The sequence below is a fragment of the Sinocyclocheilus grahami genome, unplaced genomic scaffold (assembly GCF_001515645.1).
Source record: "Sinocyclocheilus grahami isolate Dianchi unplaced genomic scaffold, SAMN03320097.WGS_v1.1 scaffold519.1, whole genome shotgun sequence".
Lineage (NCBI taxonomy): Eukaryota > Metazoa > Chordata > Actinopteri > Cypriniformes > Cyprinidae > Sinocyclocheilus > Sinocyclocheilus grahami.
In genome coordinates, this window is record NW_015505698.1 from 68,850 (window position 1) to 78,577 (window position 9,728).

Here is a 9,728-nt window from a genome sequence, read left to right on the forward strand (position 1 = left end):
GTAACAGTATTCAAATACCGTTTCACATCTTTGACATTGGTAACTCTCTTGGAAGGGCGTGTACCCTGCCGAAGATGTGCGCGTACCCTGCGGAGGTCTGGACACTCAGCCTGAATAGACAACCATGTGGCCCTATTGGCAAAGGGCAACTTCTGAGCTCCCCGCAAGATGTCGGCAACATCAGTACGGCACATGACAGAGACCATGGATTCACGGACGAAGCAACACACCTGACATGCCGGACTGTCACATTGTGCAGCATGGCGGCTAGCATAATCTGAAGGGAGAATAGCAGCCCCAGCAACATGACGAACAGAGACCTGAAAGCGGCTTGCAGTAGACAAGAAAGTAGTAACGCGGGTGCTCGCAGAAAATTCCCCCCTACACAGCTTCTCAAAGGCCTGTATGCATGGTTTACTGTCAGTGAGCACACACGCCTTCTGTGATGACTGAATAATATATGGACCAAAATGCTTCAGAGCAGCGGCTATAGCTAGGGCCTCAATCTCACACGCAATCCAATTGATCAGATTTTTGCGAAGCTTAGCGCTAAAGTGTCCGGCAATCAACAACTTTTCCCCCCTCGTAACATACATTGTCGCGCCTAGCCCTGGATCCCTAAGAGCACCGTCGGTGACAATCCAAAGTTGATCATCAGGTCGTGGTATTGTTACAGCGCAACTAGTAGATAACGCCTACTGAGCCCTATGAAAACACTGGAGGAGCTCATCTGACCACACAACCGCAGCGGTCGACTCACCACCAGCGACCATGTTGTCGAAGGGGGCAAGGATCGATGCACAACTCTTAAGGACACGAGCTAGGACTTTATACGCACCAATAAAGGACCGCAGACCTCTAACAGTTGCAGGAGGGGTGCACGAGGCCAATGTTGAAATGCGGTGTGAACTGGCACGAATAGTACCCTGATTCCAGACCCACCCCAAAATGTTAGTCTTGACTGGGGCAACGGTCATCTTACTGGGAGATAAGCACAGATTGCATGCCTGGAGGGCCACTAAGACCTTTTTCCACACTGCAAGAAGATCCTCAAGGGTATCGGCACCACAGTACAGGTCATCAGCGACCTTGGCCACCTGTCCCTGTTGAAGAAGCTCGCCAAGCACGCAACCGGTTAACTCCTCTAATGCGGTTTCTGAGCCGGGCATACCCATAGCACATCTGGCATACACCCGGACTCCTTTAAATGGCGTGACCACCCCGCAGTACTTCAAAGAAGATTTGGAAAGTGGAATTTGGTAGAATGCCTTGGTGAGGTCTGTCGCAATGATATATCTCCACTGAGCTATCAGACGCAGTGTGGCATCGACATTCGGCATCAGCGACGGTTGGGGTTTGCTATAACGGCCCACATCGGCGAATGCTGTAACAAGACGAAACCCCCGTTAGGCTTTTTGACAAGAAACGATGGGTTGACATATTCCACATTGACATCAATGTCCTCGGGCTTTCGAAAAACACCAAGTGACTCTGGAGTACTGCGGGACCCTTCCTTTTCGCTGAGGTGGCTGGACAGGCCCCATGTTTACCCTTGCTTGGAAGGGGCCAGCAGCACCATTATAGCCCCTAAACTGTGGACTGAAGACCTCATCAAATTCCCTATGGACCTCCCGAAATTTATCTCTAATGTCTGCCTTCATAATGCCATTGGGGTCTAATGAGATAAGGTCAGAGAATAGTGTCGTACTGTGCATACTGGGCTTGCGAGTGACAGCTTGAGGAACTTCCACCTGAGCTTGTTCAGTTTGGGGCTCTGGTAAGTAGGTCATGTGAACACGGCATACATGATCATGTTTTCTAATGCCCTGTGGTGCGTCAGTCAGATTGGGAATTCTGATTTTTCCGGACACCCCTACAAACAACGATGGAGCAAACCAGTGTGTACAGTCCTCGTGCGGCTCAACAGCGAGCTCCTCGTTAAACTTTGCAAGTTCTGCTGGAAGTTCAAGTTTGACAAAGTCCCCAGGCCACACAGTATGTGATGAGGTAGCACGAAGTTCGCCGAATAGCATGTCTGTCTCCATGCGTCCGATTGACGCCATACTCGTATGTGTCTGATGCCACACAAACATGATGTCTAGCGGGGCGCATCAGCGACGGTTGGGGTTTGCTATAACGAATGCTGTAACAAAACTAAACCCCCCCCCGTTAGGCTTTTTGACAAGAAACGATGGGTTGACATATTCCACATTGACATCAATGTCCTCGGGCTTTCGAAAAACACCAAGTGACTCTGGAGTACTGCGGGACCCTTCCTTTTCGCTGAGGTGGCTGGACAGGCCCCATGTTTACCCTTGCTTGGAAGGGGCCAGCAGCACCATTATAGCCCCTAAACTGTTCTGCTGGAAGTTCAAGTTTGACAAAGTCCCCAGGCCACACAGTATGTGATGAGGTAGCACGAAGTTCGCCGAATAGCATGTCTGTCTCCATGCGTCCGATTGACGCCATACTCGTATGTGTCTGATGCCACACAAACATGATGTCTAGCGGGGCTGATAGAAATGTCATTACATTCCATAAAGGGGATGTCAGCGAGAATGTCCGAATCCAAATTTTCTACCACAAGTCCATCAAAAAAGAGCATGTGCCCGCCTAATTGAAAATGTGTGTGTGTTTCTCCAACCACCTTCAATGGAGAGGAGCCATCTGCCTGACGAGACTGCATACTGCTGGAGTCTTTAAGGCCCAGTTTGGTGGCACATGCTGCCCTTATCATGTTTCCAGTTGCATCAATGTCGATGGTCAGCCTAACGGGGACGTGACCATGGAAATCCTCGAGGCAGGGTGACTGCATGATGTGAATGCAATAGTATTTCGGGAAATAACAGAGCAGTAGTTAGCGATCTGCCCCAGCATAAGCTCGAGCATGCTGACCTTTTGTTGGCGCGTGCGCCGTTGTGCCGCGGGAACATCATTGTCGTCGTCATCGGTAAAACCTCTGAATGGTGAAGCCCTTGTCTTCTTTTCCCAGCGCGCGCCGTCAACTAGAAAAGGAGCGAACTCATTGTCCAATGACAATGTGTAAACAAGGTTCTGATGCCAGTTCTCAAATTAATTCACAGTCTCAACTTTCGTTAGGCACCACTGCTTAGGTGCTCTGTGTGTATTCGCCATGGCTAATATCTCGAGTGTCGTCAGCGGAGATAATCCACAATGCTGCTCACTTTCGCGCGATTGTAGCGTGAATAGATCTCACGTGAGCTCACCAGAACGTTTGGGGAGTGAATGTGATAACGCTGCCACCACACCAGTGTGTAGGTGAGGTATATTGAATCGCTGACACGAGAGAATAGTTTAGTCAAGCCTTTAATGGCGAAGGCCAACACAACAATAACAAGAAGCCCCAAGCGCGAGCTCCGCCCAGGCCACCGTGGCCACGAACAATGTCAGGAGTCACGTCACGATCCACGACACACTTCACATACTGGTGCTAACATTAGAGGCATTCAAAATGAGAACTCACACAGAATTAAATGATAAATCACTCCTTCATCTTTCATACTGCTCTGCAGCCACTATAACTTGCCTAGTGCTAACTACTGAATTTCAGCAGATTTGGGCGTAGAAGCAGGAATTTCTAAATGGAAAGTGAGAATAGCCACATTTCTAAATAAACCAGTCTAAGTCTTTATGATAGAGATTAGTGTTGGATCTTTTAAGCAAGGACCATCACATCAGCAAACATTAAAAAGTACACAAACAGCAGTTAATGCCTCCAAAACTTTGCACTTAACAGCGGGCGACAAAGATCAGTCCCAAACCTTGTACTGCACAGGGGACAAAGAACAGTCCCTAAATATTAGAAGAAAACCTGAACATGGACACATAATACGCCTGCCCAAAACCACAAGGGTCGGACGAATCAAGAATGTACATCCTTTTAAATGACCTGTGAATATATGTAAATCAATCAAATGTTGACGGACCAGTGCATTAGTCTTGTATATTCCACATATGGCTTATTCACTCCTCATCAGAGCGGACAAAAAACTGCACCACGTCTGTCTTCAACACCTATTTAAAATGCTAAATGATGACAACTGACCATCAAGACTTACACACAAGTGCCAGTGTCCAAGTGTCCATATCGGAAATAGGATGCAGTCTTTAAGTGCTGCATCTGCCTGTTGGTGATAACTTTTGCTATAACAAATGCGGTTCAGAAACATTAAAGTTAAGAAGTCAAGGGCCAACATGTAAGAAGACAATATAAGTTAATGTTAAAAAAAGGCCAGCAGACACACACACACACACATATGCATGGCCATACCCCTTCGAATACACACACTCACATTTATACACATAAAGTACGAATAGACCCACACATTAATATACATTTCGGCTTATTTTTCATTAAAACATGTCATCTATCGCTTTTGTAACCTAGAACGCTCGTGGATTTGGTTCTCAGACAAAGAGGATTAAAGTTTTTAATCATCAAAATAAACTACAGGCCGACATATGCCTTCTGCAACAAACACATCAGAATCTGAAGATAACAAAATTAAATCATCAAAGTACAGTCATTTATTCTCGGCTCCCTACAACACTGGAAAAAAACAACAATACCAATTATTACAGACACAGCAGGGAAGTCCACCAATTCACCGGGGAAAAAAATCAAATATTTCAATTTTTTACAGTAAATTATATTCCTCTGAAAAAGACCAGACTCAGAAAGACATCAATTCATTTCTCAACAATATCAACCTACCTCAACTTAGTAAATATCAAATAAATACTCTTGAATCCCCCTTAACAGAACAAGAAATCTTTAATGATCTTAAACTCATGCCAAACAATAAAGCACCAGGTCCTGATGGATTCCCCGCTGAGTTCTACAAACACTTTTGGTCCATTTTATCACCACTCTTCATCCGAATGATAAATTAATCAAAATAAAAATCAAAACTCCCAGATAACATGAACACAGCCACAATTTCATTCCTTCTCAAACCCAATAAAGACCCAACACTACTGTCAAGCTATCGTTCAATTTCCCTAATCAATGTATAGACATTAAAATCATCGCCAAAGCACTAGCCCATAGAATAGAAAAAGTCACACCATCTATAATCCATCCGGACCAAACTGGTTTCATTAAAGGTAGACTTGCATCTAACAACACACGTAGACTTTTTAACTTAATGTATTACTCATCGATTAAAAAAACCAAACCATCATAGTCCCTCTCGATGCAGAAAAAGCCTTCAATAGAGTCAATTGGAAATTCCTGTTTTCCACACTAGAGAGGTTTGGTTTTGGGGAGTCATTCATTAACTGGATTACAATTCTTTATACATCACCTTCAGCCACTGTCATCACTAATGGACTAGTTTCAGCCTCAGACATCGCGCCCACGGACCGTTGGCTAAACGTCTGATGCATATGGCACACAAAAGTGGAAACACTTCAGGAGTTTCGAAGTCGTCATCGGATTGGTTGAATTATACAGGATTTCCAGGAGATGTGCGTGTCACGTTCTGCAACATTTCGCCTGGAAACAAAGATGCCGTGACGACTATGGAAGGCGAAAAGGGTTAAAAACACGTGAAATTGTGTTTTTGACCCTTTTGGCCTTCCATAGACGACAAACCCCCTCACGAAAGAAGAAAGCCGTTGTGTTTACAACTGTGACGACGAGCGCTTATCAGGATCAACTAAACGCTGGATTTTCAAAAGTATGTGAAATATTTAAAGTTCGCGGCACAGAATCTTTCAAATACGTCCGAGAGTTTTACACTCTCGAAATGTCTGTTATTGTGGCGACATTTCCACGCCCGAAACATGACGCTGAAACGAAACAAACTGTGATTGGTTGTTTGACATGTCGATCAAACGGCCTCATGGGCGGGCTTTGGCCAATGAAAGCTGCCATGTATTCCAGACCTTCAGCCGTCAGGCTACGCGAGACTACCAATGGACTAACATCACGTAGCTTCACACTGCACCGGGGGACTAGACAAGGATGCCCACTCTCCCCTTCACTATTCACCATTTTCATCGAACCATTAGCAGCTGCCACCCGTCAAAACAGCAACATAAAAGGAATTCAAACACTAAATATACACCACAAAATAAGTCTTTATGCTGATGATATGTTATTATATTTACAAGACCCCCCACCATCACTACAAGAAACGATTAAACTCATTGACTCATTCTCAAATATTTCTGAATACTCAATCAACTGGTGTAAATCTGCTATTCTTTCATTACATTCCACCAGCTTGGATGTGACATCCCAGACACCACCAATTCCTCTGTGCACCAATTACATCACATGTATTAATGTTTCCCCCAGGCTATCAGAGTTGTTTGGACTCAACTACACTCATTACTTAAAACAATAGACGATGATCTTCAACGCTGGATGAACCTACCACTATCTATTATGGGCAGAATATCAGTAATTAAAATGACTATACTCCCTAAATTAAACTATTTATTTACAATGACACCAACACAACCCACCCTTTTCTGGTTTAAATCACTAGATTCAATCATTACCAAATTCTACTGGAAAAACAAGACCCCAAGAATCAAATTGACTACCCTACAGAAACCAAAAATACAAGGAGGACTGGAAGCACCACATTTTTACCACTACTTTCTGGCCAATCAGCTCCAAAATATACACAAATGGATTCACCCTGACTCATCAGAAAGCACATGGCTAGACGTTGAACAAACAATTTGCAAGGATATTAACACTTCAGAATTACCCATAAGACCATCAAAAATCATCACTGTTTTAAAATGCCGACAATAGCAGCAGCAGCTCTGACAGCCTGGTGGAAACTTCACCAAATCACAAACACTCCTCTTGCACCATCTAAATACACCCCGATCTGGAATAACCCAGATTTTACAGCTAACAAGAAGCCAATCCACTTACGCACATGGGCAGAAAAGGGCATCACACAACTTCAGCATATCTTTCATAATAATAACCTGGCACCATTCTCCCACTTGGTCCAGAAATACGGCATTGGGAGTAATTGTTTCTTGGAATGCTCACAAATCAAATCTTCAGTTCAATCAAAGATTGACACTAGGACAATTAACCTAGACCTTTCCCCTCCAATCTCAGCGCTAATTAATATAACAAACTCAAAAAAAATATACCAGAAATATACAGAATGAGATCAAAATCAGACAATACATTAAGTTTCCCAAATGTTAAATGGGAATCAGACTTATCTATTACTCCCGATGCCGCCTTCTGGACACAAATCTGCAAAAATATCTACTTCATGACAAAAAATGCTAAGCTGCAACTTATACAGTATAAAGTACTTCATAGATTTCACCTAACTGGACGAAAATTATTTAAAATGGGTTTTACTTCAGAAACATGCTCACATTGTACACAAAACACCCCAGACACCTATTTTCACGCCATTTGGCATTGCACCTTAATTAAAACATTTTGGGAAAACGTTACTGACTCACTATCACACCCCATTGTCTCCCTCCCTCTGTATATTTGGTGACATATCCATAATCAATTTAAACAATACAAATAGTCAATTACTCCTAGTGGCTCTAACTATCGGCAAGAAAACTATCCTCATGAACTGGAACTCAAGGAACACCATACATATTACATCTTGGAAAAACTTACTAATAGAGTACATCTCCATGGAAAACCTGTCAACTTCCACTCAAAATAATACAATAGAATTACACCCCTCTTGGTTATCTCTCATATACGTCCATCAATTATTGATATACACGCATTTATTGGAACATAAGCAAGGGAAAGAGTGGGGGGGGAAAACGAAACATACATACGTGTGTGTATGTATATATATATATATATATATATATATATACAGTAAATTCCCGAGTGTTAAATTAACACTGCTTGGAGCATATATTGTCCCACTCTAAAAGAGTGTTAAAGTTAATGAGATAATTATGTGATTAATTAAGTGCTGATTGAGCATTAGTGATGAACAGCTGCTGTTAACAAGCAGAATAAGAGAAACACAAGAGAAACACAAGAATTACAACTGACTTCAGCCACAGCCTTAGATGAAATCAAATTACTGAAATAAAATACATTAAATCCATCAAGATCTCAGCAGAAGATTACTAAACAAATCCACAAACAGCATCACCAGCCTCATGCATTACTAACCAGTTTCAAAAAATTTTTTATTAAGAATTTACAGAGGTTTAGATGTTAATGTTTATTGAAAATAATACAATTTGAAGTCACCGCTGTGGAGATAAGTGTTTGCTTCATTTGTGCTCTTGATCCTTAACTAACATTAGTTTTTCTCTGGTTGTTGTAACTGTGTTTATGGAACACATTGGTTATGGTAAGACACATCAAGACAAAATGTGATCAAGTCATATTGGCCGTTTTGTTGATATTGTTGTAGTTGTCATGCATGACCTGATTCATGCACGTCATCAGTGGTAATGTGAAATATAGTTTATGCTATTGATTACAACTGCATTTCAAAGACCCACGAAGAACTTTAAAAACACTTTGCACACCGGTGTAAACCATCTGTTCTGTTTAGACACACAGACATCAAGAATCAGCATATGAATCTCAGCAATGGTGACAATCAGACAGATTCATGTTGCAGTGCATTCTGGGTGCACCAATCATAACTCATACATTGCTCCCAGCATGCATTGCGTCATGAATAAATTACGCCGCTGCATTGTTTTAGGATTTTCTTTTATTCTTACTATTTGCTTTTATTTTTGTTGTGACTTTTTACTGCCTTGTTTTGTGATTTTCAAAAAACATATCAAAATTATCAGAATATTTAGTCACCATCACTGAGATTCACATGCTGATTCTTCATGTCTATGAGTGCCGCAGTTTAAACCTCTCTACGAACTATATTTCTAAAAATGGTTCATTTAGTTTTCACACTTTGTCTCATATCATAAAACTGCAATAATACATAAATCATAAGAGCACTACAGATTTAGAAAAAGCGCAATGAAAAAATCAGACGCATGAAATGGATGAATCATAAGTTTCTTGTCATCACATATGTGCTTTATAAACACAATTGTTGCAGTAAACGAGAATCTAATTCCTAACAAGTCAAGGGTCAAGAGGCAACTAAAGCAAATGCTAATCACCAAAACGGTGTTGAAAAAAAAAATCTAAACCTTAATTCTCAACAAAGACTAACTGAAGTCTAACTGGTTATTAATGTGTGAAGCTGGTGTTGCTGTTTGTGGAGTTGTTTAATTATCATCTGCTGAAATCTTGATGGATTTAATGTATTTTATTTCAGTTGATTTCATCTAAGGCTGTGGCTGAAGTCAGTAGTTCTTGTGTTTCTCTTTTCTTCAGTGATTCTGCTTGTTAACAGCAGCTGTTCATCACTAATGCTCAATCAGCACTTAATTAATCACATAATTATCTCATTAACTTTAACACTGCTTCAGTGTTACTTTAACACTCTTTTAGAGTGGGACCATATATGCTCCAAGCAGTGTTAATTTAACACTCGGGAAATATACTGTATATATATATATTTAAATATATGTACATATATATATATGTGTGTGTGTGTGTGTGTATGTATATTATTACTATTGTCATCATTACTATTACTATTTTCTACTATTGTTATGTCTGTTGTACTTTTCTACATGTTCCTATTTATGTACTTCCACCCCTAACACACACACACACACACACACACACACACACACACACACAC